Source organism: Anser cygnoides, chromosome 17 (genome assembly GCF_040182565.1).
Source record: "Anser cygnoides isolate HZ-2024a breed goose chromosome 17, Taihu_goose_T2T_genome, whole genome shotgun sequence".
In the NCBI taxonomy this organism is placed as follows: Eukaryota; Metazoa; Chordata; class Aves; order Anseriformes; family Anatidae; genus Anser; species Anser cygnoides.
In genome coordinates, this window is record NC_089889.1 from 7,166,396 (window position 1) to 7,190,533 (window position 24,138).

General features: G+C 45.9%; 1 protein-coding gene across 9 annotated transcripts in view; it reads right to left on the reverse strand.

The window, feature by feature from the left end:
- The window catches only part of GALNT9 (polypeptide N-acetylgalactosaminyltransferase 9), a 586,151-nt gene that overhangs the window by 302,830 nt on the left and 259,183 nt on the right, over window positions 1-24,138 (reverse strand). The gene's annotated exons all lie outside the window — the stretch shown is intronic.

Below are 24,138 nucleotides of genomic sequence, written 5' to 3' on the forward strand. Positions count from 1 at the left end.
ACCATCATTTGGGCTTTTTATTTTGCACTGAAACTGAGCTGAGCATTTAATATCCATGATGTGTAATTTATTGAAGTGTAATTTGGTGATGTTATAGCGGGAATTAGGGTGGTACCCAGAGACCATAATTACAACAGAGCTATACATATGCATAGGAAGAAAACCTATATCCTAAAAAACTTGTTCTCAACCGATAAAACCAGCTAAAGATAAGAATGCTCATTGCAGGGGGAGGAAATGCAGTAAAGAAAATTAAACGCCAAGGCCAGATAAAATGTTTGTCATGGTAAAAAAGATATCCAGGCCTCCTACTCCCTATACCTGCCCTTTTAGGGCATAAAAGCAGATTCTTTTACGTGCTCACGGATGGTGAGCAAATCATCGAATCATTCAGGTTGGAAAAGACCTCTAAGCTCATCTGGTCCACATCTCCCAGCCTGAAGAGCCAGTGCCTCGGCACCACTGAATACAAGCACAAAGTACGCCCCAACAACTGAAATAACGTGTTTGCTTGGGAAGCTGCCACAGCCTCAAGTGAGCAAACAGATTTAGAAGAATACTGAATAGAGAGAGTGTGCATAAGATGTGGAAGTATGGCTAAAAGAGGATACGATGATTAAATATCCCCATCGTAGCCATTTCCCATTGACCATTGAATGAAAATATGGGGATTTGCTTTGGGGTGAGTTCATAAGAGAAATAGGAGTGAGATCACGCACAGCAGAAAGGGAACAGTTTTCCTGACCCAAGAAATCCTTTTTAGGCTAACATTACTGTAGAAATACATTTAACAGCCTGTATAAATGACCATAACCATTTCTGCAAGTCATATGAACAATTTGCACAACTTTTTTTTCCATAGAAAGACAGCTTTTCTAACCACATCATTTTACTAAGCTAATTCAATGAGGTCAAGCTCCTGTGACTCCCACTGAAAGACCACCTCTAGGTTTGTGGAGAAGGAGCAGCTCCAGCAGGGTGGAACCAGGAGACGGTCAGGAGCAGCCCAAAGCCAGGGAGCTGTCACGGCCACCGAGGGGACCAGTTCTTCATGACGGATGGGGATATTTGTACCCGGTAACCTCATTCATTCCCCACTAGACTGCGTGGTTTATATTGTTTAACCATTTCCTGCACACCGCACCACATGCAGGTCGATAAGCACACCCAAAAGAGCAGCAGCTCATCCCCAAAAAGGAGCTGTCAGCGCACAACCAAATCCCAGCTCGATGTCTTTAATATTCCCCCTCTGCCGCCTCCAGCCGCAGGTGCTGCAGCCTGGCGGGATGACGGGCACGGGCTGCTTGCTTTGGAAGGCCCCCAATTCCCTCCGCAGTCCCGTCTGCGGCCAAAGGAGAACGTGGACAAATGGTTGAGTTTCAGCCATGGAATGGCTTTAAAACTCGACAGAAATGACTCCCCGGAGGAGAAATGGATGAAATGATTTACACCGGTATTTTCCTCACAGGTGGAGAGAGCACGTCTGTTTTTCTCCAGGGGAAGGAGCGCGATCTCTCTCCCTGCCTGAGCGGCCAGCCGGTGACATATTCAACCTGTCAGCCTCCTCCTCTGGACCTGCTGGTCAGCCAGCAGAGCAGGCTGGAAGGTAAATAATTTCCCTTCCTCTTCCCTTTGTGTTTTGAGGAGCTAGCAGTTTAGACAGAGAACAAGAGAAAAAAATTACTCATTCATTAAAAATGTGGCTTTGAACCAGGCCTAAAGCGTTATTCCAGGACTTTGGTAATGAAACACGTAAAGGCCACTGTTTCTTCGCTCTGCTGAGCAGCCCTCACATCAGGGAGCTATCGCTCTTCGGGAGATGTCTGAGTGTGACAGACCCTGCTGCGTGCCCAGAGAAATGTTCTCCCTGCAGCTAACTCAGCCCCTCTGCGTGCAGGTCTCAGCAGGAACCACGCACCATTAGGTATGTGGAGAACGATATTGCAGTGGATTTCTTGGATGCAGGTCAAATTGTGGAGCATGAACTGTTTTGTACCACTTCTCTCTGCTTTCTGCAACTTGAATCTCCCACCAGTTTCCCTTCACTAACACAGCAAAAAAATATTTTTCCTCCCAAAGCTTCTGTAAGTATCAGGCACGGACAGCGAAAGCAGCAAGCTCTTGAAGCCAGCAAGTGTAATTCACCCATGTAATAAGCAAATTAACTTAAGGGTTATGACTTAAAGAAGCAGATCTTGAGATATGAAGTCTCTCTTGGGTTAGTCGCCTCTTAGACCAAACCAAAATAGCAACTGCTTTCTGGCGTTGCCCTGCCCCATGTGGAAGGAGCAGGCTAGTCTCCGGTGCACATAAATGCAGCTCCCATGAATCAAAGATCCAACACCTCGCCTACCGTAGTGTTTTTTAAGATGAAGATCCAGATGAGTTAATGCCATAACCCGGGAGCCACTAAACATAGTAAGTATTTCTGGCCTGCCGGAGAGTGGATAAAATGATATCATTATGGGAAAACTGTTAATGCACAGTGGTTGAAGAAGAAGGAGAGGAGGGAAAGAAACCAGATAGGACTGGAACAACTACCAAGTACTTAAGCTGTTTTCCAGCCAACGCTTACTGAGAATGTATTTTCAAGAGTAGCAAGGGATGCTGTTAATAACCGGTGAGTTAGCCCTGATGCTAAGTACTGCATATAACTTTAGAACAATTGACATTTGTAAAGGTTAAAATGGAGATTCTTCATCCATAAGATGCTACTTCGGTTTCTTCTGGAGAAGCTGAATCAAACGCACATAGTTACAATGACAGATTTAGAAGAGCTGTTAACACTAGAGCAGCATTGAAAGCACCTGTTTTCCTGCAGAAAGCTAAGTGGGGAGACACACATAGGTCTCTAATTGTTTTCCTTAAACCAATAGTGCCGTCTTTCCATTCACTGCCTTGAATTTCCCTCTCCTGAGGAAGGCAGAAGTAGAAAGAGAAGCAGAATTTTTATCATTTCAATTGAGTTTGGTGACAAAGTGAACAGGTCAAGGCAATGTGACTTCGAAAATCCCATCCTTTATCTGGGGTTGAAGTAATAACAGCAAAACAAGTGGAGAGATGGAAGACACAAAGTGCTGTTTCACTCTTCCTAGATCAAAACATATCTCCATCCACCAACAGAAAGCTCGTGGACCTCACACCCTCCCATATTGATTTAACATGAAGCACTCAATTCCCTTGCTTTAAATCATTCACAGTTTGAAGCTCTTCTTACATTACTTCTTCAGAGAATCTCTTTTCCCTTCTGGAGGCATTATCCTCATCTTCCTGTTGCTGTATATACATGTAAGCTTTGGATAAAAAAAGAGCTCAAATTTTAATGACAATGTGCTATAAAGACAAGTGCTATAAAGAAATTCTCTCATCTCCTCATTTTTTCCATTAAGAACACATATATGCATGGAACTTCTGTAAGAATCCATGAAATCATCTCGTTAAACAACAAAATATTGACCTGGTGGAAAACTTAAAACAAGTGTAAAGTATGGGCTGTACATCCATAGAAGAGTTCTTGCAGATCAACCAGGTCAGGTCTGACAAAAACGGAGGCTCCATTCAAGAAGTGCTAGTGACCAGGTAACCTTCATTTCTAAGATCACTCATTCCTGTAACCCCAGCCTCGGTGTTTGAGGATCTTCACAAACTGAGAACGCACTGAAGTTGAAGACTTGGTCTGAGCATTATTTCAACCCACTTGTTTTACTTTCAGGATAGACACAAGCCAAGATATCCAGCAGTATTTGCATATTTTCAGTTCCAAAAAGCCTTGTTTGTCAGAGACAGAGCGCATGCGACATCGAACCTTGAGGTGATCACCAAATTGGGCAACTGATATCACAGCTCACTAATCATTTTCAAAAAGGGAAGGCAGATCTTACAGTCAGCACCAGGCTAGCAAGCGCAGGAGGAAAATTCCTTCATGTACAGGTCAGATACTTAAAACTGTGCAGCATACTGGTGGCTCCAATTAGACATTTTTATTAAAGCTCCCCTCCCTTCAACTACACGAGTGTGCAGTCATGGCGTATCACCTGTACAAACATTATTTCTGAATGCAGTTATGCCTGTGCTGGAACTCTCTTGAGAAATTAACCTAAAGGAGCGAGCAATTTCTCACACGTGTCCTGGATGTGTTTGTAGGGAGTCTACAGGTGAAACAGAAGTCGTGAATAGCCATATGAGTTTGCACACAGCTATGAGAGGAGGTGGCCAGGTATCCATAAAAATTACTGAAAGACCGGAAGAGACAAACTCCACGAAACTTCTGAGGAGGTAAGGACGTGATCTGGGAAAGACTGACTGAAAACTACGAACTATGGCCCTGTGGGCAACAACACGAGAGGTCATTGCTCCTGCCTGTGGGGGGAGTCAAACGCTCAGGAATCTCAAAAGCTGGAAACAAGCTTCCAGGGAGAGCAGAGGAAGTACCGATGAGTCTTTATCCAAACATACAGCCGGGGAAAGCTAACTCCTGCCACGGCCTGGTGGGATTTCCCCGTTAGGAAGCAGTGCTGCAGGCCCCAGTTTGAGCCAGCTGATGGGATCCCAGTGCCAGGCTAGCCACCACGCTGGCCAGGGGCAGGACAGCACGGAGGCTCGTTACCTCAGCTGGGACGAGAGCCTCAGCCCCACTGCAGCTCTCCTGTGGGCCTGCTGGCCTCATTACCATCAAAGAAAGGCACTGCTGAGCTTTGCCGTCAAACTGTCAAAAACTGAAACCAGGACCGGTTCACCTCCCGTTTGCAATCATGTGGCACTCCCCCTTCAGCTGCCTTGTGTTTGTCCCTCACCGGCAGACTTCAGCTCAGTTCTGCTGCTTTTATTGCCCCCCCCTTTTTTTTTTTTTTTCTGAAGTTTAAAAGCAGCTGAAACAGGAAGCGAGGCGCCGAGGCGTGCTTCCTCTGGCAGGCACAGGTACCTGGCAGACGAGCCCGCCCTGCGCAGCGTACCCGCGGCAGCTCATCCGAAATGCTTCGCCTGTGCTGTCCAAAGCAAGGCGCAGAACTCAAGCAGGAGCCCGTCAGGAAACCAGGCGAGAGGCACGGCTGGCACAGGGCCCCTCCTTTCCTTCCCCCTCTGCACCGCTCACACTCCTTTCCTCCAGCCGGAAAACAATGGAGGGAACCTGCACGAGCCCGAACGCCAACCAGCCCCGTGCCTCCGCAACGCAGCCCGATGTGTTCGGGTGACACACAGACAGTTGTCAGCCCAAGCCAGGCTCGCGACGGCAGAATTACATCTCTTAATTATTACCAGCCCGGCTCCCCGAATGTTCACATTTTTTCCACAGTTACTAAATAAGTTAATCACTTCATGAACAAGGAAATCTGCAGATGCCTTTGAGGCTTTGTTAACACAGTGCCTAAGCCAGCTTTACACTCTCTTCTAATCCTCTTTAAGACAGTATGAGGCAGTGAAGTAGCCTATAATCAGTTTTTAAGGTTATAGACAATATCCCCACTCAAGCTGGTTGCCTAGAGCAACAGTGCAGGAACTGAATGCTAGCAACGAGATTGGATTACTTGCCTTGTTTATTCATCCATATATATTTATCCTCTGCTCTGCCTACAGCAGAAGCAGGGATTTTGTAGCCTGTGCCATACACGTCTGGATGCGGAGCAGAATTTATGTAAAAAAATGCAGACAGGCTTTGCAAATTAATCTCTTTCCATTTCTGATTCTTTCCCTTCCCTCTCCACCTCAACACCTGAAAGTTGAAAACACTCCCAGACGTGCGATTGCCTGCGCCGTCTCAGCGGCGGCAGCAGCCTGCCCACTGCTCCGCGTCTCTCTGGAGGGGGAGAGCCCAGCGTCCTGCCCGCTGGAGCCTCCAGAGACACTGCCGCCCACCGAGCAGGCACACAGTCCCCAGCAAGCAGCAGCAGCTGCTGTCTCACCTTCGCTAAGGATCTGCCCCACTCTGACCTGTGGGATCCCCCCAGCTACTTTTTACGTGAAGCAAATTGAAAGCAAATTGTACTTGAAAGCCACTGAGAAGAATTCAGGCTGTTTCTTCTGTCTTTTACAAGAACTTCATCTGTCCTTGAAGAGCTGGTTTTTCCCTCTTGCCAAATCCCATTCCCCTGTTGTTCTTGAAGCTTGAGCATGGTTTCACCAGGATCAGAACAGCTCATCTCCGTTCTTCACTGCAGTGGCTCTGGTGTAACTGGTGCGATCCAGGCTTTTCCTTAGAAAGCATGCCTGTACAAAACCCCTGGTACAGCTGGGAGAGCTCCACGTGGCGATGACACCAAGAATGCAGTGACTGCCCACCATTACCGGCAGACTTCGGAGCTAGCAGATGGCCAAAGAGCAATTCAAGAAGCATCCCGACCAGAGGCAGCCTGTGTGCCTCCCCACGCCTCCCCGAGGTGCAGAGGTACCAGCAACCCGCGAGGTCAAATCAAGCTGCTGTGGAGCTGCTTCCAAGGAAGACCTACTCCTATTGCAAGAATACATTTCCATGGGCTTTTGGCATTCCAGCACTAGCTTTGAAAACGCCACAGTGCACAGGGAAAGCACATCCTAAGCCTTCCATGCTTCCACTGATCTGAGCCTTCTTGGAGTTCACACCTTCTGTACCAAACTCAGCCCATTCTTCCTATGCGCAGGCTAAAACGCTTTCTTGGAGTTTTCTCTATCCCCAGCCAGCAATGCAAACCTAAAAAATCAGTCGTTAAATGCAAGTCTGAAAATATCCATTTGATCTCTCCCATTCCGAAACTTGCCTGGAGCTGAACCGCATTTGGTGGCCAAAGCGACCTGCAGAGCTGACCCCTGCTGCTCAGTGGATGTCATCTATCAGAGGAGCCTCTCAAGGAAAACAAACTCACACAATTTCCTTCCACAATCAGCACATCGCATCCCAGTGCAGTCCTGTTACACGACAGCTATGTTTTATTACCCAGCAGCTTACAACAATTAAGGAAAGAAGGGTTGCAGGAAGGTAGGCCTGAGGACCAAGTCCCAGGGGAACCGCCGTGCATTTTTTAGCATAGTCTGGGACGTGTCACTTTGTAACTCGGTTCTTCACTAGGAAAGTGGTGTATCCATTCAAGAAAAGAGATTAGAGGTTTGACAGATAATAAATTTGCTGAGAAATGAGTTTTAAAGATATCTAACTGCACGGCAGATGAACTTGGTGAACGGTTGTCACTGAAGCAAACAGGGTGAGGGACAGGAAGGCTGCTGCTAGGAGGGAAACCTAAAGGAGGAGAGGATTCAAGACACTGCATTTCAGACACCATTAAAATGAAAAGCTTCATTTCAGGAATGCTGTTGCTCTTCCCTTTAGTATTTTCGAAAAGAAACTTTCTGGTTTTTCAGTTTGAGGTGTTTTTTCCTCACGTTAAAAGTCACCTAAGTTAATAGGAAAGAGGAAACCAGGAGTTAAATAACCCCAAATCAAAACAAAACACTTCATTTTGGATCCAAGCTGACACTTCGGGTTGACCCAAAATGAAAGTTTCGTGGTTTTCATTTCACTGAAAAAAGACTGAAAACAAAAATATCTGTCTCAAACCGACACGACCGTTTCCCCCCACACCTCCCTCCCTGAAACCCTGCCTGGGTCTCTCCACTAAGAGCAACGACTCGCGATTGTCACACGTTGCTGCCTGATTTCCCGGGCCGCTCCTGCAGCTGGCCGCACGCCGTGTAAGCTGCGTCGGACACTTCACCGAGCGTCTGCAGAGTGCCTCCTGTGTCACGTGGCGTTTTTGTGCTTTTCCCAAATCCTCAGAAAATGAGCTCCTAATGATGGAAAATCCTCCCCACCCCATCCCAGGCCCCTCTGTCCCCGCAGGAGCGGTGCCGGGGCCCTGTTGGGGTCCCCTGCAGATGGCACTGCGGGAGCGTCCTCGCGTCCCGCGCCACCCCCGGCACCGCCATCATTTCCTTGGCCTACTTTCCACTTCTTTTTTTTTTTTTTTTTTCCTCCCAGAGAAATTATTTATCTTAGGGATTGCCAGCGCTTAATAAACATCCCTCCAAGAATAAATTTGTTTATCTAAGGTATTTTATTATGCTGCCTCAGATAAAAGAGAAGGGAAAAAGAAATCCTCCCCAGAATATTTTTGACTGAGCAAACAGTGAAAGAGCAGTGTCCTTGAGCGCAGTTTTCAAAGGGGAGGTTTGTCAGAAGCCATTTCAGCTGTTAAGGAATGAGTTATCTTCCAAATGAACAAAAAGAGGTGGCAGCGTAGGCCCTGGCAATTGATCCAGTGTGACAGAGACAGATTTAGGAACCTCGAAGCGTTTTGTTCCAGGGACTGCGCCGGTCGTCCTACTGTTTCACCTTCTGTTGTCATCCAAGCTGTGTGGCAGGGGGAGGAAGATGGAAGCATTTTAAATTCAGGTTGCACAGGTTCAAGCAGCAGCACATGACAGCAGGTCACGGAAAATCAGGACTTCTGTCACTCAATCCCACTGCAGCTTCTCCCTTTGCCTCGTCCCGCTCCCGTCGCTGGCGGAGGAGCCTGTGTCTGTGCTGATGAGCTGCACCAGTCAGGCTCCCCACGCCACAAAGTCATCAAGTAACGCCAGCTGGGTCCCTGGCGAGAGCAGCCCTGGGCTGAGCGAGGAGATAACTCACTGAAAGGAATGCTTATTAGAAGCAGGAAGCCTGGCAGCAGGATTTCTCATCCTAAATATGAGGTTTGCAGCAGTATAAATAATGCATGTCAATTGCCAGCATCCTGAAAATTAGTTAAAGTAGGTTAGGGAAAAAAAAACAAATCACACTCCAGTGCTCTCCATTCAAAAGGAGTTAGCTGCTCGTACCGAGCCAGTACAGAAAGAGGGGACAGGAATTAAAAACCTCATCTGCTGTTGCATGCGACTATGCTAGCAAGAGACAGGGACTTCTCCCAGCTGTTGGACCCAACGCTTTGGTGCGTGGCATTGCCCTGCCTGTCGCACAGGTGGCAAATCCTGTACCTGGGATCACAGCAGGCCAGCAGGTGGCTGTGACACGGAGCAGTACGTGGCAGTGTGACCATTTGCACATGTGAACGGTGCCCACGGAGGGCTGCAGGATGCATTTCCAGGAGTTTCCAGCCGTTCGGTGCAGCACGGGCTGCAGACGGTGCCCTCCCAGAAAGCTCCCGAGGACTGCCTGCTCTGCGGCTCTGTCCCCCCAGATCTCTCCCAAGGGGGCCTGCAGTGAGCTCAGCTCTCGGTGCCTTTTTTGAAGTCGAAGAGCACAGTCCCCAGCTGCTGCTCTCACCCACCAGAGCCCACCTGGCCCAGTCCAGCACCGGACACCAAACCCCTGCGAAGCCGAAACACAAGGTGCCAGCAGAAATACAGGGAACTGCCCATGCTGAGCTGGGAAGGCCCAGCCGAAGGGAGCCCTGGCAGGAGCCGTCCCACAGGCACTGAGGAACACAACTGGCAGCAACACACCCAGCACGAAATGCAAAGGCCAGGCACCAAATGCACCAAGCGCTCACTCTTTAGTGTTTCTCAATCAATTTCACCTTCGTTTCACGGGCAAATAATGTCACCCAGAGCGTTCAGTGCCCTAAACATCACTGCTAGGAGCTTACTTTGCTTTCCAGATGTTGTGGCTTGGAATTCCCGATCTTCACCTGAGAGCAGCCCGGGCACCGCAGACACGATCAGTGCACTGGAGGCCAGCGGCTCTCTCTGGCTGATCAAAAGCAATTTCATTTCAAGCAGCAATTCAAGCAATGAGTCGCCCCTTCAGATCTATCCAAATTCCAGTTCCCACTGACCTCCCCCCTCCCCCAGCTGTATTCTTCTCCCTAATCTAATAATAATTCCACCAGCAAAAAAAGAAAAACAGCAATGCTGGTAGAATGCTTCCTTGCTGAAATGCCTCTGTGCACATCAGCAACAACCTCTGTAAAACTGTTACAGAAATAAAAACATTCCTAAAAAATATTTTTTAAGATCCTCCTTTTTCCATTTAATTTCAATCACCATGGCTGACTTCCAGCTCCTCTGTCAAAGTATACAGGCCTTTAGAAAACACCAGATATAATGAAAAATGGTCCCCAAGGAATGCTAAGCACTAAGCCAGCGATCGTCTCAAGGAATCACTGCGTGCATGAAGACATCCATCGTCTGCATGCGGCACCAAACCTTTCACTCCTGCAGGACCACGTACATGTCTCTGCAGAAGTTTTCCAGGAACGAACACCTATCCAAACACACAGGAAGGCCCTGTCTGCTCCACCACGCAAGAACATGCCTTCGGCCCAGTGGCTGGTAGATCTGTCAGCACCGCAGGAAGCAAAAGTTCTGATTCCATGGCAGCTGGGCTCTCCAGAGAGTAAAAATCCTTATGGCATGTGAGGCAATTTGACTCGGAAAATACAGAAACATCCCCATCTGGCTTCCTGTCTATCCTGACCCAAACTTTGGATGCTGTTCAAAAACACATCAGGGTTCCAGAAAGCTGCTGGAGCTACCTCTTTCACACTGAAACAAAGCATCCATTTAATACACGGCATTTCCAGCACAGATCCTGGGAAGTAAAACATTTTCCAGGTTACTTCTGGACGATAAAGTTCCATGAGAGACCCAGAGAGCACATTATTTAAATGAAAATCCTATAGTTTTCCTCTTCAAAAAAAGAATGATTCAGCGTAAGAAAGGACAGAAGTGTCACACCACGTAGAGGATTCCACGGTCAGGCAAGGGCTTACGACACATCTCTTGTACATTTTGACTGGTAGCCAGAGCTGGTGTCAACGTAAGATAACTGCCAATGAATCAACCCGAAGTCCACCAGCTGTACCAATCACACCAACGTAAGGCATCGCAGGGGTGGTACAAGGCAGCAGCAAAACCACGAGCTGAAATACCAAGAAAACGAGGTGTGTGGCTGAAGAGAAGCACCTGTTTTAGCTCTTGGACAGAATCAAGCTCCGTAAGACTAGCAAGGCACAGCCATGCTTTAGGTTGTATATACTAACCTCCTAGGTATTTAGATTAATCCTGAACAGTCTGCACTTCATATCCTTTGAGTGAGGCTGCACTTCATTTCGTATGGCTTAGCTCACAAGTTTCTGCTGGGATGTGGACCTTGCCTGTCTCATTTTTGGATGGCACTCAACATAATGGAGCCTTTGTCCAAACGGGAGCTTTTCCTGGGGAGGAAAGCACCTGGATTGCATCTCAAGAGGCTGCACTCAGTTCCTGGCTATGTCAAGCCTCCCAAGTGGCTGTGAGTAGTTATAGGTCTATGTTCCTTCTCTGTAAAATAGCAATGGTAATTTCTCCCAAGTCCTTTGCCCATTTCATCTTCCAATACTGAGCTGTGCATGGCAAAAAACATCTCTCACAAGGGGAAGATACAGCGACCGTAATAATTCACCTCCTTCCCCACTCCTCTGTTGAGATGCTTTTAAGATAAAGCTGAATCACAATAGCGTAACTGAGTTCATTTTCCACTTAAGAGAGAAGTCTCTCGTCACAGCGCAGTAAAGCTTTGCAATGAATGTGCTTTCTATGCTAGTCTATAAAAACAGCGTTCAGGGAAATTCATACCATAATAAATATGTGCTAAAAGGCCATTCATACTCTGCTTTGTGACAAGTTCAGGAGCAGAGATTCTAGCACTGAGACCAGACACATTTCGTAGCGTAGATTATATTTAATGGAGTTGTAATCAGAAGATGAATTCGCATGATTTCGTCAGATTTGACACAGAACATGGCTTACTTTCTACAAGTAAAAAAAAGAAAAGATGGCTTAGACGGCTGTGCTTACCATCTCAAACAGCCATTGTGAGCACTTTTTTTTTCCCCTTATTTTCTCAGGAAGTCTGGTTTGAATTTTTGATTTACAGTGGTCAAGTGCAGATTTTTTTGCTTAAGCAGAACAAATAAAACACTAATATGAAAATTGCCCTGTTAGTAGAGCCTCACAGTCAGCAGAGGTGTAGGATTGCTCCTCATTCACTGCAGACCGGTTGCCTCACATGCCCCTACAGTGCTCTGTATTGAGTACAGTAATTACACCGCTTCCTTCCCATCTGGGATTGCATCCAAAGACATTTTACGAAGTAACAATGCATTCTCTATTCGCCCTCTTCAGAACAGAATCGTATTGTTTAGTTTAAGTGGGCTTCCAGCCAGAAGAAGGTCAATCATAACAAAGCACTGACATTAAGATAAAGGCTAGAACTGCGCTTTATGAAAAGTAGCCAGCTCTTGACAGTTGGCACTTGACTGACAAGTTTGTACTGGGGGGCGGTTCATGTACTTAGCTTTTATAATTTGGGTAGTGTTCGATTTCACATTTGTGTTTATTTATTGCAAACCACAGAATCGCCCTCCAGGTTTTCTCAATTTTCTATTAAGAAAAATACAATGTTCTATTGCAATTAAGTAAACAAAGTTGGTTTTAGCATACACTTTAAAAAAAACATTGGTTTTTTAGACTGCCAGTGGCTCAGCTTGTTTACAGTTTGTGGTCTAAGGCATTTTCCCTGTGGTTCTCTACATGGTAATTTTGCTGTAGAAAATAGCTGGCATTGTCTGGTCTCCTTTTTTGGTGATGTTTGCAAAGAAAGCTATCTGAAATAAAGCTGTGAGGATGAGAATATCTTTCCAGCTGTCAGACACCTCCAGATTAAAACTGCTTCTTTTACTCCTATCTTTCCTTCCTAAAGGAGCCCCTTTTGCCGTATGGTCTAACTACGCCTCGTGTTTCCCCTCCGTGCTTTGATGCACACTCCCTTTCCTACCAGCTCTCCAACAAGTCTCTAATACCTCACGAGTATCCTCTGGAGTGTGTATTTGAAGCTCTACTGTTTCTCATCCTTCAGTACAGCCCTCTCTCCATAGCTGAGCATTTTTTGCTCTCTCAGTGCAGGATTAGATAACCCTTCTTGGTTAATTTTCTATCCACTCTAATGCAATGGCTTTCAAATGGAGATCCAAGCGGGGAAGGCAGCTATGTGTTTAAGACCCTAGTCAGCAGCTGGGGTGATTCATATTCTCTGCTATCCTATTTAACCTTGTGCATGTCGCTTGATGGCTCCATGCTTCCATTCCCACCTATAAAAGAGAAAAAAGCTTTCATTTTTTCCACTTTTTCTTTTTTTCCTTGAATATTTAGAAGGTAAAGGGTTATACAAAGCCAAGCACAATAGAGCCCCAGGGTGATCTGGGGTTTCTAGCTGCTAGTGTAATAAAATTAACACACGCTGCTTGCAGAGCACCCTTCCACCGATGCTATGTAGCAGTTATGCTTTCTGATAAACAGTCTTGCAGACAGACGGAGCCTATGTCAAGTTAAAATGTTCACGAAGTACGCCTTCGTTAGTTGCCATGCTGTCACTACCCTCCCATTGCCAAAAGAGCTTATATTAAGAATGAGAACATATTTTTGAAAGATGAGAAGGAGATTTTGAGATACACAACGCACCAGCCAAAATATTTAATATATGCCTTAGTCAAAAATTCCATCGTTGCTTCTCGTATCATCTGCATCTAAATACTCTCTTGCTGCCTAGGCACTACATTGTCTAGCATTTTTCCCTCCCCAGTCAGAAGAGGAAGAACGAACATCACAGCGTTATACTCGAAGACACACTAAGACCCAGACTGCTACAAAGTTAGGGGACAGACTCCTACTGATGTCAGGTGTCTTGCCCAGGAGCTGCAGCTCAGCAAGAAATGCTAACAGCCCCCGGGGGTTCCCTGGACACAGCAGCAGCATCTGTCACTTGAACAGCTCTGCTGTCCCTCAGTATTTCTCCCTTTGAAATATTTCTAGTACTCAAAGCAAAGGTGCTAAGGAGAGAGAGGTACTGCTTCTCGTTACGAGAAGGCAGGAGAAAATGAACAAACTTCCAGGCAGAGAATCTGTTCCGACCTGTCAGATGAAGATGTTTTTGCGAGCCTGTCAGATTTCTGTAACTGCTGTCAGCTGATGTAGTGCAGGACGCTATGTTTCCCCACAAATCTTGTATCCCTTGTATCCGTAAACCTCTGTACTGGTAATTCACTCTTAATAATTTATTCCTCCCTCTTCCTGGAAATCTAGAACTATATTAAAATATTCATTTAAAGCATGTATTTTGAGGGAGGAGAAAAGAGAGGAGAGGAGAATGAACTCATGCACCGGGGATATTAGACAAGACTGAGAACTGCAGTCTTGGGTGAATTGCACTTTTCTCTCTCGCCTCTGCCTCTTAGCAGCCATATCATTACCATCAATAGCCATTACACAGCCTGCTGCGTCACCAGCACTCGCACATCTCCGCTCGCTTTCAAGACGACACAAATCCCCATCACAGAAGTCGCTCTTGTGCTAGCTGAAAGCCCTATTGACAGCATGTGCTAAATGCAGGCTGGAGAAATTAAATCACCCTTCATCTCTGTACATGGATCCTTCCACACGCTGCATGGGACGGCGTTAATGAGGTTGTGCAGGATGCCTTGGGTAACTGCATCCACTGTGTGTTGTCTGCTGGCCTTAGTCTCGAAGCTAGTTAAACTGGTTTCATTTGTCAGAACTAAAATTAACTCACACACGTTCTTCAAGTTGTCTTAATTTGCTAAATTCTACAGTTCAACCTAGATTATCCAAACTTCAATTATCCAAAACTCCCTGGTATTCAAAACAGGGTCAAGTCTCTTGACATCCATTAAGTACATTGAAAATTCCCGCAGTTATCAGAGACCTCATTTATATGAACATATTCCATATCCCCAATGCTTTTTATATAATTGAGGCTGAATGTCAGTAAGGTTTTGATTTCAGGATATTTTGACTGATAATTGAAATTTCCAGAGAGAGCGATTATTTCACTTTTTTTTTTTTTCCTGAGGAATCTATTTCATTAAACATTCAAATTCCAACCAAAATTTTCTTTTGCCACCCCAAAAGGCACTTCCAGGCCTTTGCCACTACCTGAGAGACTTTTACCACCCAGAGGAAAACAGTGCCTCGAGGGGCTTCTCAGATGCTCCTCAACAGAGGAGAGGAGACAATGTGTGGAAAAGGCAGGATTTTCACAAAATAAATGAGACAGATACCCCAAACTGTGCAGACCTGAAACTGTTCGTGCGACCTCCTCCATATCTCGGTGACATCAGGTGGATTCAGGGCAGTAAGATCAGAGCTAGAGGTGGGCTCGGATCGGTCACCACGTGTACGGCCTTACCTCCCTCACTGTAACTACCTGATTGCTTCTTGGAGCACACATAGCAACTCCAACTAAGTACCAGGGACACAGCTAAGGTTTCAAATGCAGGTTTAGTAATTCTCACCTCCTGGATGAGTTCAGTGCCTTGGCAAAGACCAATCTCCTCTACAGATCCTCTCCTGAGATGCTACCCGGCGTAAGCAGAGAGGGACATCAGACTCCCATGTCACACAGTCTGCAAGAAGAAACTTCACAGATGCCAAAGCAAGCTTTCTGCAGCTAAATGTGGACACTACATCTACGTTTTCAACAGGTAGAATGAATTTCAAAGCATAAATCAACAGCAAAAATATGAAATAGTATGGAATTCAAACACAAAATATGAGGCTTACATAAATATTGCAAGCTGACTACTTCACGTTACGACTTTTTAAAATTTACATCCCATACTTATTTAATTAAAACAAGATACACTGCAATCAGTATAGATAACACGAAGTGTACATTTTGCACTAAATTCGTTTTCAGCTGTTTCAGCATTTGACTGCAGCAAACACTTTGCATAATGCATGAACTGGAGATGTTGGTGTGGCAAGCACATCCCTGGCAGGACTTCTCCGTGAATGTGAATTTCGGAGCCACTAGCAATGAGCAGAGCACACAGGATTCACTGAACTACCCCCACTCCTCACATGCGATAACATCAGGCTTGAAAACAGAAGTGCTGAGCTGAGAGTGGGCATGACAACAGCACAGAGGAGAGGGCTGTGTGCAGGCCGTGGGACACCAACTCTTCACCATTGTGCCATTTGTTCTCCTGCTTCCCTAGGAAGGGCCGCGTGCTGTGCGGATCCTTCTCAAACTGGCTCATGAGAATGCAGGCAGATGTCTTTCTTCATAACATATCATGCGGTGTTTTTAGATTTCCAAAGCTCTAAGCACACCAGATGTACATTGCTGAGTGAACAGAGAGGCAGCTTGACTTGTATCACACAACAATTTCAAAGGTCTCACATGTGGCAAGACGCTGTCCTGTAACCGTGCAAGGTCACGTACCTGCGGTCATCACCCAGCTGGGGCGAGCCTGCTAGGCACAGGCTGCGTGCAAAGAAGAGGCTGGGGAGGATCGCGGCATTGCACAGGGTCCACAATGAAACATTTGAATACACCTCATAAACTATTTATACAAGGAAGCATAATCTAAAGTGCTAATAGATAATTAATGGCTGCAGTAATAAATTCTTAGCCAAGGTTCCTAGGCAGGTCACGAGGCTGAAGCGTCAAGAGGTAGCTCATGAATATTCCTTTCCCCCAGCTGCAACACCTGCTCCTGATGCCTACACCACAGAGTTTGCCTTATCTGTAAATGTCAATAATATTTTTAATTGGTTATTATTCCTTCCTACTGCAACCTTTAGAAGGGAGTTTAAGCATTTGGTGAGCGAAAGATTGCCATAATTACTGGGAAGGAGCTGTGCTCTGGAAACAGCTTTTCTATTGCGTGCTGTGTGCATGAAAAATATTTTCCACAGTAAACTGAACTATAGCTCCAAGTACTAACTCTGACACTGAAATGTACACATCTGTGTACTATTCAACTAACTGCTAGCTTTAGCACAAGCAACACGGTATTAAGATAACAGGAGCCTGTAAGAGAGGAACACGCATCGCAACATGAAACGATTGGGACTGCAGAGCACAGATTGGAGGCAGTTGCACGATCTGACATAACGTGTCACCGTCCCTCTCATCCTGATGCTCGTTATTTGTTTGTCCTGCCCCCATCCAGATGGAGAGACGATGCAAAGAGCAGAGAAGCAACGCTGTGCAATCTACAACCAGTGTGGGCTATCTTTCAGCTCACAGTAATTTCAGTTGATATGAAGTTAGTATGCGATGACAGCCACGGAAACGTCCTTATTAGCAGTGTCCCAGAAAATGTATATTCTTTTTCTTACAACATCTTTCATTAAAAATGTCTAAGCAAAGAGCCTTGGGATAGTAAATGTGCTCGCGCTGTGAGAAGACAGCTTATCCTTCAGTATAAAAGAAGAGAGAAACAAAACATAGGGACAGAGGAAGGAAGCAATAAAAATAGAGTATTAACAGCAACCATAAAAAAACAAGCAAAAGTCAAAGCAAGGTTGAAAAAGGTCTCACAGAGGGAGCCAGACCCATGAAGTTTTGGGAAGGAGAAAAAAGGACTGAACGTGCTCTTGTAACAAACTGATCCTTCGTAAACAGGATCAACCAACAAAGAGACAAATCATAATGTCTCCTGCTTCTTAAACTCAAAATAGAAAGCTGCCTTCGGGAGTCTTCTGTATAACTATCTAATTATTGTATTTCTTAATGCTTTAAAGAAAATGAAGATACATTCAGAAATTATAAGAAGGTCCATAAAAAGGATCCCAGAGCTAAACTTGCAAACTCACTTCTTCAGAAGTATTTCAAGAGAAGGCGTGTGTTTTGGTGGTATCCCAAGGAGTCAAACCTGGACTCCAGGAGGAGGAAACACCCCAAAGCAAGTTATCAGGAAGTTTTAGCGGCTGAGAATCCAGACATCTGCCTTCACCTCGCACTCAAAGTCATGAATTTCCAAAAAGTACACATTTCAGATGGCACAAGACTCCTTACTCATAGGGAAAAAAAGGCCTCCTGGACTATTTTCAAGACATGGTGTCAGCAGGGGAATCCCAGTCTGTCCCTTTGAATTGGAAAACACCCTTGCACTCAACAGCACTTGACCGGAGGAAGAACACAGACACGAAGCATGGTGGAGAGCAAATTTAGTTCGCATAGAAATTACATGGCAGGGTGGCCAGGGGAGGAAAGGATACTTTCCTCTACCTTACGTCTGCGTAGAGAGAGTTACCCCGATAAAGCTAAAACATATCTTGAATTGCCTGCTTTCATAGGCTTTATCAAAGTTATTTTCCGCCGATCCGCAGCTGCACCAGCAGGAAGTGAGCAGCTCTCCTCGCCGGCCCCATGTGCATGCCTACAGTAACCACATTAACCGCAAAGCATGTTTTTATCTTGTTAAGCCGCTAAGCTCTGAAGTGTTCCGTTTAGTATGGTAATAACAAGGCTGAGTGATAAAGCTTTTAGTGGGTAGAGAAATAGCAGCCAAGATCTCCTGTGAAGGGGACATGCAGTTTGTTTTCTTTACACAGATTCTTCTGGACATGCCAGCACAGAAATAAATCAAATTCCACAGGCTAGATAACACCCCAGCTATGAGACAGACCAACAAAAGCCAGAGATTCGGCATTAAAAGACGCTGTTCAGTTATTTAGGCCGTGAAGTCGACCTGTCAAACCTGATAAGGGATATCATCTAGATATTAACCAACCAATAAAATAAACCACACTCTTAAGGTACTCAGATGTTTTTAAACAGAGCCAATATATGATGATGGCTATCTGCAGAAAGAAAAGTTATTTTTCTGCTGGTTTGGTTCTGCGTGAGTAGTCCCCTAACAAAAATAGGAGCAGTAAATGCACCCACCCCATGTCCAGCCACCACCCTGCCATCTGCCACATACACAGCAGTCATTTTGCCCACCCAAAATACTCCCAACATGCAAATTCAGAGACCCGTCAAGACAGCCACCCTGCCATTAGTGATGGGATTGTCCCAAGAGCACCATCTTGCTTCAAGTCCCCGCTGCAGCCTGAGTAAGGAATGAGATCTTTAAAAGTGGAGCCCTTAGCATTTCGAATGAGCTCCAGGTAGCTTGCACTTGGGTTCATTATTTTAATATCTCGTTATCTTGTCACTAATAGCAGCAGCAATTGCTAATTTGCAGGTAACCGTTCTGGTCACAGAATCCAATGCCTTTCATCTGCAGTATCATTGGCCTCTGCCTTTTAAGATAAGAGAAACTCCATTAATGGTGTGTGTGGTTTGTGTTTTTTGTTTGCTTTTTTTTAGTTTAATCACCATGAAACACTCTTTTGGAGGCATAAATTACGCCACTTCTGACTTGCCAACTTTGTGTTTAATGCAGTTTTGCAGCAATGCACATTTCCTCTATATCTCTGCTTCTGCAGAAAACAGAATTTCAAATAACTGTGGAAATATCCTCAGATTTCAATTAACCACGCTCTCCTGCAGGCAGGAGCTCTATCAAGGCAAGGGCCTACTGCTTGCATGAACTTTCTTCCCAAAGTCAAAGGTCTGCAATACCAAAGAGTTTTAAGAAGGAGGGTTCCATCCCCCAGCAGTCTGCCTGCCACACAGCTGCCAGTTGTGCCCGTGCCTCTGAATGACAGGGACAGGCCAAAAGGAAGAAAAAAAAAAAAGGGTAAACAGTGCAGTACTGAGTAGATCACTAAAGCCAGGCTCTCGCTGCAAGCACACGCTTTAAAATTGTCATGACTCTTCAAAGACTGTGCTGGGCAACACATCTGGGTAACACTCCGAACCGAATGCTCCAGGAGTGGAGCAAGAGCTTGGAGGCATCACCACGCCGCGCCGTGCCAGACCAAGGATCTGGCTGCTTCGAGCATCGGCAGGATGAAACCACTCGGAAGGGTCAAGTGCCTTCATCTCACTTGTCAAGTGCCATAGGACCTTTAGGTGAAAGCAAACAGTGGGATGCAAAGAACTGACGTAGAGGGAATAAACCAGGATTTTTTTAAGGAGAATTGGGGCCCCCAAGCCCCTTCAGCAACCCATCGACACCACCACCCCTCGGAGCTGCAGGTATTCGTCTGGGAGAGCAGCAGCTGGTGTGGAACTGGCTAAGCTTGAATTATCACAGTCTGATCTGCAGATTAGGCTGGATAACAGCTCAAAGCCGCATTTTACTATTAGTGCTCGCAAGGGGCTGCATCTCTCTGAACAGCTCCGTATGGCACGGCTGGTACCTTCGCTGCAGACGGCTGTGGATTAAAGCCTGCAGAGTCCGTTCAGCTACCCGGGAGATACTTTAATCATTAAGAAAACTGACTAAGCACTTGGAGCTACCACAAGAGAAGCCTCTGGGCTTGGGCTCTACCCGGGGAACTTTGAAGCCACCAGCCAGACACGTATGCTCCATGTGGAAGAAGGCAGGTGCTGTCCTGCTGCAAGCCTCCTGGGTGAGGAAATGAATCTCCTCCGCCTTACATAAGCACGAAGTGTCGAAGGGATTTCCAGCCTTCCCTTCCTAATTCCCTCTGCAAAATTGAAACTAGACAAATAAAAAAAAAAAACAATCAAAACACTAACAGTCCCCTGCTGCTACAGCAGTGCTAAGCCACTCCCTTTGCATGCAAGGATTTAAGAGGGAATGTGGCAACCCATTGCAAACCACCCTGCAGCGACTTCTTCACCTGCGCCACAGAGTGGACGTGGAGTCTGCCCTTTCTCCACACTCGCTGATGCTCTGCTCGATCATCACTTGGCAAATTGCACCAGACTTATCTGCTTGCCCAACAGAGTTTCCAGCACCACGACTTGTTACTCATGGTTGGTGCAGAGCCTGTGCCCAGGGCTGTCCCTGCTTATGCTAGGAGAGCTTGCAGAGCCAGGGAGCACCTTCATCGGCTAGCAGGAACGGCAGCCACGGACACTCGTGTCACACATTCCCCTTCCATAAATGACAACTTAAATTTTTTTGCCCGCTCAATGGATGAACAAAGGGGCTGAGGCAACAACCAGTAACAACCTCTCCATTACCTTCAGTGGACTTAGCTTCACACTGACCTGACATAATAAGCAAAGAGAATGAGTAAAACCTCATGTATGCCATAAGTTCTTGATCAAAAAGTAACTTTGCAGACTGCACCAGTCTGTCTTTACAACAAGATTTTGGTGCCTGCAACTCACAAGGCAGACATTCCAGTATTCCCTTTTCTGTAATGTTTTAACTCCCATTTAAGCTTACTAGAATGCCTATTCCACCAACGCAAAGCACAAAACCAAAGTAAATAAGCAGTTAAGTCAGTCAAGCCCCAACTCCCATGCAGTCACCAAGTTCCCTGTTGTCCCCAGTTCCCTCCTTGTCACCACCCCCAGCCCACAGCTCTGCACCCGCACCCCGAGGAGCCGGCACACACAATTCATTCCCCTTGCACTCGCTGCTCGTTACAGTTGCTTAGAGGCAAAGGGGCTGACGTGGCTTCCTTCAGCTCAGCTGCAGAAAGTTAGTTTTGCCTTACCCCAGTGCCCCAGACTAGGGTTACAGCTCAGGTTTGCCCAACAAAGGCATGGGACAGATTTAAGAGATGACTGCTCAAAGAGCTTAAGGATGACCTCCGTGTTCAGTGAGTAAATTCCAGAAGAACTTCAGCCTGGAAGTAATTTTAACCCCTGATTTCAGCTGGGTCTTTCTGAAACGCCTGGACTGTTGTAACCCAGTGGTGCTCTGCAGGAGTTCAGCTGCTAACTCTTAAAAATACGAGTGTCTGGTGGGCACTGCTCTCGTGGTTAAAGCCTCGCACAAATCAAGTACTCCGCTAAGCCTCCGGGGACTTGTGCACTGCAGGGCACCACGAAGTCAAGGCTGAAGACAGCAACACGGAACGGAGAGAAGGGAAGACTGCAGGAGAAATGAAGATCTCAGGCATTAAGATTTGACTAACTGGATGAGACAGAATTATTAAAAAAGGGGGGAACTGGGCAGGGAGACAATTTCCTTAACCCGCCCCATCCTGACATTAACATTTAAATTTAAACGATGGATTACTGAAATAGCCAAGGTCAAGGCCTCGGTATCCTCCCCCATAGTAAGTGCCGTGATGCATTGTCATGTGCAAACAGCTCCTTCATGAGACACCAAAGGGCTCTTAATAATGGATATTACACTTCTGCAATGATCGAAGTGGAAAGCACCCAAAATTACCAGCTTTCTTTGCAGAGTAATTTGTTATTTTAATGCTGTCAACCTGCAGAAATAGATTTATTGTTATTAATAATAGTGATTTGCCACATTTTGCTAGTTAAATTACAGTGCTGTATAGTTAGTTCCACAATAAAGGACTGGAAGTGTGCCAGGAGATTGCTCATAGCTCAGTGTAACAGCAGTTGGCACTGTTCCCATTAAGGCATTAAAATTTGAGTCAGAAACATAACAGATGCAAAACAAAACATGAGGTCGCTCGCGGGGATTATATAAAAACAATTAAAACAAATTAATTACCAGTTATGTTAGTGTTGCCCCGTGTACACGTAGAATGATTACAAATCCACGCAGAGGTCTTTTAGAGACCATAAAAGTCAACAAGGATCCCCCAGGGACTGCCAGGGAACTTCTGGTTTCCAGCATACCGGTGGGGTTAGGGAGGTGAAATGCAGGGAAGCACACACGGGGGCACAGCCCCAGGTTCCCAGGAGCACAAGCAGCTTCTGGAGGCTCCTGAGGAAATCCAGGTATGAGGGTTTTGAGCAGAGAGGGATAAACAAGTCTCATTCCTGGCCACGAAGGTGTTACGGATGGTAGAGGAGCCCAGGAGCAGGGTGAGCTCGTTGGTGCGGGCACACCAAGGCACCTTGACTCCAGCTCAGGTAAGCTGAACTGCAGCCAGTGACGTGATCTGGAGTCCAGGGGACACTCAGGAGCATGCAGCAGGACACACTTAGTATAACTAAGAAGTTTGTTGAAACGCGTTGCATTCATTTTCTCACCAAGCAAAGCTAAAGATTTCTGGTCCTTGCAGAAAACTCTGGGAAGTCTCTGGTAGGGGAATTCCCGCGGGGAGCCCACCCATCGCTCTACTTGGTTTTCCAGCCACGTGCGCCTCTCTTTGCAAAAAACAGATAGTTTTTAGGATATTAAAACCCCTCATCGTTATCCTGGGGCAGAAGTTGCAGTTTCTCATAGAAGCAGGAATCAGCCACAACTAAGACCACTGCAGACCTTATCTAAAGCTCTCCCTGTCCTCCTGCAGCTTCAGAAATAAAGCAGTAAGGGAACTCTAAGGACCCGAGTTTCTTCTTGCACCTGTGCAGCCCCACTGACTTCAGTACTGTTGCTCCCAACCTTCACTGTCATTTACTCCCTCAATACAGCCCCCCAAATCCCATCCTATGAGCAGGCCAGCACAGACCCACAGAAAACAAGAGCTGCTTGGCTCTCCGTTGTGGCCTACTCCTGTGACTTGGTTGGTATACTCTTTGCCTCCCTGAAATCACCAAAGAAAAAACTGCCTTTGAGTTTTCCATTAATTCTTTTGTCCCTGGACAGTGCTATCTCAAGTCATATCAGGCCTCTCCACACCACCAGCACGGGTAGGATATGCATTTTCTCAAAATGAACAATTTATCTAGCACCGCACATGTATTTGATGTGCTCTCACTAGCACAGAGATAATCAGTTTTCCAAATTCTAGCAGATAGGTTTGAATAAATAGTCCCTTAAAACTGAAGAGCATTGAACATGGGGCATACTTCTGGCTTCTCAACAGGATTCTCAGAGCCTTGTCCATCTGTATGGATCTGTACCTTGTTTTTACCTATGGGATATTTTTTCTCCCTCTTCTTTAGGTCACAGGGATTTATCTGCTTTTTAAAACATCCAAGCCTAAGCTTTCCTTTGGAATATTTCCTGGTATTTTGTGAGGATGTAAAACACAGTGTCACATGAGAAATTCCAGGCACCCACGAACCAGAGAAAGTAGCACAGAGGTGTGGATTTCCTGGAGAGACCCAGGACTTCCTAGAAACAAACCTACAGTGGCCGCAGCTCCTCAGTTATAGCAAGGTTCCAAGAAGAACCGAAAGCAGCTCCTTGGGCAGCATACAAGCCGTTACCATTGTCTGATTGTTGTTTCTGGCTTTGTATTACCAAGGAAAAGTGTATTGATATTTCAGCATCTGACTAATGGTGTGAAAACATTATCTTACTATTGCTCTCCAAGGGGTGATTTAGTTCATATTCTATCCTTTGGAAAGAAAGAGGTATGGAATAATCACATCAACTCTGCTTATTTTGCATGTTTAATACCTAATATTAAAGAAATCAAATTCAGCCTCACTACAGGCCTCTCCCTCCGTCCCCCACGTTAGCATATTCAAACCAT